The sequence below is a fragment of the Arachis ipaensis genome, chromosome B7, assembly GCF_059453495.1.
Source record: "Arachis ipaensis isolate K30076 ecotype BB chromosome B7, ASM5945349v1, whole genome shotgun sequence".
In the NCBI taxonomy this organism is placed as follows: domain Eukaryota; kingdom Viridiplantae; phylum Streptophyta; class Magnoliopsida; order Fabales; family Fabaceae; genus Arachis; species Arachis ipaensis.
In genome coordinates this window covers 53012501-53017500 of record NC_142442.1, presented here as the reverse complement: position 1 = coordinate 53017500, position 5000 = coordinate 53012501, and positions in this window count along the sequence as shown.

Here is a 5000-nt window from a genome sequence, read left to right as displayed (position 1 = left end):
AATCACAACCAAAATCAACAACCATGGCAGAGAAACTCAAACCAAAACACTTTAAGAAACAACCAAAACCACAACCAGCAGCAAACCAACCAAAACCCCTACAGAAAACCTCAAAACAACTACTCCAACCCCAACCATTACCAATCTAATAACCAACCCACCAACCAAAATGCCTACCATCCACCATCCACATTTCACAACCCACCACAAGCATCACCTGAATCTCACAGACTCACCAACTTGGAAACCTTGATAGACAAAATGTGGAAACACCAAGAAATGACAACCAAGAACCATGAAGCCTCCATGAAGAGCCTAGAGAGGCAAATTGGGCAAATCTCCAAACAGATTTCTGTTGAGAAATTTTCAAGCTCACTGCCAAGTGACACAATCCCAAATCCTAAGGAAGAATGCAAGGCAATACAATTGAGGAGTGGAAAAGTCTTGGTGAAAAATGAAGAAGCAACCAAGAAGCCAAAGGAAAGTGACAAGAAACAAGCTGAAGAAGAGAAAGTCAATGACAAGAAGGAGGCAGCAAGCAAGCCAACTCAGGATCAAGCTCAAGAAAAAGAAGATCAGCCACAAAAATCAAGAAAGGGAAAGGAAGTAATTGAAGAGCCAACTGAGGACCAAAGGCAGGGAAATAACTTCACTCCTCCCTTGCCATATCCTCAAAGGTTTAACAAGGAAACTAAGGACCAACACTTCCCAAAATTTCTTGAAATCTTCAAGAAGTTAGAAATCAATATTCCCTTAACTGAAGCACTTGAGCAAATGCCCCTGTACGCAAAGTTCTTGAAGGAACTTATCAACAAGAAGAGGAGTTGGCAAGTTAATGAAAATGTACTGCTCACTGAGGAATGCAGAGCACTAATCCAGAAGGGACTTCCTCCCAAACTTGAGGACCCTGGGAGTTTCTTTCTACCCTGCGCCATTGGCAGTATGACTATCAAGAAGGCGATGTGTGACTTGGGAGCTAGTATCAATCTGATGCCTGCTTCTCTAGTGAAAAAGTTAGGCATAAAAGAGGTAAAACCGGTACAGATGTCTCTAGAATTGGTGGACAAATCAGTGATATGCCCCAGTGGTATAATTGAGAACCTTCTAGTCAAAGTAGACAGATTCATCTTCCCAGCAGATTTTGTGATCCTGGATTCGAATCAGGATGAGGGCGATTCCATTATACTGGGAAGACCGTTTTTAGCCACTGCTAGGGCCATCATAGACATAGAGCAAGGAGAATTAACCCTCAGGATGCATAATGAAAGTATCACTCTGAGTGTACTACCAGAAACACCGAACAGTAATGAAAAGAAGGATGGTACAGAAACAGACAAGGAGAATCTGCAGTGGAGGGAGGAAATCAACAAGACAAACAACAACTGCCCTCCCAAGCAAGAGATAGACGATACAGCAGGCCAAAAAGAGAAAGAGACTGTGCAAAGTAATGAAGAAGCTCAAGGGAACATTGTAGTATTGGCAACTAAGAAAAGGAATTTCAAAAGGGAGCCTGTTTTCAAAGAAGAAGAATTAACAAAAGGAAGGAAGAAAAACAAAAACAGAATCAAAAAGGGGTGGAAGAACAAAAAAATCCCAACAGAAGGGCTCTTCAAAGGTGACAAAGTGCAGTTAGTCTATCAACAACTGGGAACAGACCAACAGACTAACGATTACTACACTGTGAGCAAAATATTATCACTAGAACATGCTGAGATAGAGCACCAAGGAACAAAGAAGAAGCTCACGATCAGAGGGGACAAGTTGAGGCACTACAGTCATCAACCACCATAAAAGAAAGCTTCAATGTCAAGCTAGTGACAATAAAAGAGCGCTCCATGGGAGGCAACCCATGCTTTAAGATTCTTGTCATTTTACATTCAATAAACTATGGTCACCTGATGCATGAATTCTTTTCTCTTTTCATGAACATGTCCACTTATTGCATGCACTATTTTGAAACATATGCTAAGTTGATATATCTTTAAGCACACTTAACCAATATCATAAAGAATTTTGTTTTACATGCTTAAAATGTTTTGATAGAGCATATGGCCGAACACTAAGTTTGGTGTCCACATAGCTTCATGAGAATCTGAAATTCATGCATCAATAATCATACATTTGTCATTTTTTTCAAAACCTTATAAATAGAATTTTCTTTTAATGAAGGTATTAATTGTGATGAACCCTTTGACAAGAAGCAAGTTTGGTGTTCATCAAACCTTGATGCACCAATTCAAGGATACAATTAATCCTTCATGAAAAAAAAAAAAAAAAAAAAAAAAAAAAAAGAGAAAAAGAAAAGTATGATGAAAACAATTCTTATGAACATTTAAACTTCACTAATTGGAGGAAGAAACTCATTTTCCTTATATATTACCAAACATCAAGTTTGGTGTCCCCCAAAGGAAGTGTCACGGCTCACATGAGATAAGAATTGATAGTTCACATATTTTTAACTAAAAAGAATAATATTGCTACGGTGGGATAAGACTAATGCATGTGTCTTGTTGTGATGACTAGGAGGTCAAAGAATCTTCAATGAAAAGAAGGACAAGACAAAAGAAAGCTTAGCATAAGGACAAAATCATATCACATGCTTCAAGGAAGAAATCTGCCCCTCATTGAAAATGATCACGGCAAAGGCTAGGGAAGGAGCAAATTTTGTCTTCATTCATCCATACATGCACACCCTTGATCCCCATGGTGCTTAATTGCATCCTAGCCCTCTATTTCTCATATAAAAGCATACCACCTTCAAGCCATGCACATGACCGAATCACTCCTCAACATTACAAGTCTTGTGCAACCTTTTCTTTTACTTTAAACTCCAAACACTCAATCTTCTCTCCATAATTCCCTAGCAAGTTCAGTCCGAACCTCTTTTTTTTTTCCTCCAACCACACATCAAACTCTCCAACACTCTCCACATTCCCTCTCAACCAACCAAGTGATTATGGCATCCTCCTCAAGAACCAAACGACGAAAAGGAAAAGATCCAATAGTAGAGGAAGAAACACATGAGTATGACCAATGGAAGTTCAAGTCTTGGTCTCATCAAATGCAAATTCAATGGATGAACGAGAAAAAAATTTATCCTGAGATTCCATTCATGTTGCCGGATGATGGGTGTCAAGAAATAAAGAACAAGATCCGGAAGAGGAGATGGGAGGAACTTACATCACCAATCTCTCGAATTAATGCCAATATTATAAGAGAGTTTTATGCAAATGCCCCAAGGATTGACATGCGTGAACCCCCAACGTACAAGAGCTATGTGCGTGGGGTGGAAGTAGACTTTGGCCCAGATGCAATCAAGAAAGTTTTGAAACTAAAGTCAGTGCGCTTTGATGAACCGGGATACCAACAAAGATTGACTGAGGATCAAAATTATGAAGAGATTGCAAGAGACATTTGTTTTGAGAACTCAAGATGGGAGGGAGATGACAAGAACAGATACAAGTTCTTGAAGAGATGTAACCTCATTCCGGAGGCAAAAGGATGGTATGAGTTGATGAAAAGGTCAATTCTGGGGACAGTGAACACCTCAGAAGTTAACAGGGAGAGAGCCTTAATGCTGCATTGTATCATGGTGGGTGGAGAGATAAGAGTTCATGAGATCCTTGCAAGAGACATCCTAAAGATAGCTGAAAAAAATTCGGCCGGATCTTGGTTGTACTATCCAAGCACCATTTGGAAGTTGTGTGCAAAGGCCAAAGTTCCATTGGAAGAGGAGAATCCAATGTGGCTGAGCCAAGGCATGCCCATAACTATTGAACGAATGACGATGCCCCTTGAAGCACACCAAGGCCGAAGGCCACATGGAGGAAGGGAAAGAGAAGAGCAAATGGAAGTAGATGAGCCCCACATGGAAGAAGAGCCACAAGAGGAGGAGGAACAGCCACACTTTTTCTCACAAGGCAATATGGACATGACTCAAATGCAAGAAGCAATAGGGAGGTTATCTCAGCAATACACAAGAATCCAAGCAAGGCAAGAGGAATATCATTCTCTGTACATGCAAAACCAACAAGCACAAGAAGAAAGAGAGCTGAGAATAATCAACAAACAAAATGAATTCGAGTCAAGATTTCTTGCGATGCAAGAAGAACATGCCTTTCAATCTCATGAATCTTTTGGGAAGTTGGAACAAATGCAAGCTGAAAGTTTGAAGGCCTTCAAGGAGTTCACAACACTCCAAGAAGCAAGGTATGAAGTGCAAGCCGATTACAATGTCAATAGCCAAATCAAACTAAACTATATTGGAGAACATTTGCATCACATGGATCCGGCATTCCCAACTTTTGATGAATTTTTCAAAATGAGAAGTGAGATGGAAGTGAACAGGGCTATGAGACTTGAAGATAGAGTGGAGGAGGCTATGAACAAGGCTGGCTTTTGGCAAGATCAAGAACCACCAAACAAAGATGGTGGGAACACTAGCAGCCAAGTATATGAAAGGAGAAAGAAAAGGCATGACAAATAAAAGGTGGATTTGCTCCTTGATCATCACAACATGCATTCTATCTGTTCCAATCTGTTTTTGAAAATTTTTTTTTTTTTTTTTTTGTAGTCATTTAAAAGTCTTTGCATTGTGTTGGTTATTTCAAAATAAGTAAGCTAGTTCATGTGTTGGCTTGTGTGTTCATTTTCACTTAACAAGAAGTATGTGTTGTCCCCTGCATCTTTAAATTTAATAAAAGAACAGTTTGAATGTGAAGTGAAATGGTCTCTGTTAGTTAGAAGTGGAATAAAAGTAAGTGGTGGTGTGTGTGATTGCATTATAACTCACTTTAGTGAATAAAGAGCTAAGATATCTCCTTCTAAGTAGAGAGTGGCCTATTGTCTATGAATCTCAATTGAATAGAATTCCTTGGTTAGAAAGAAAAACAAAAAAAAGAAAGAAAGAACAAAGAAAGCTAAAAGGTGGCAAAACAAAAGAAAAACAAAAAGAAATAAAGCTGGACACCAATAGCTTGAACTCTGAAATATATGCCTGT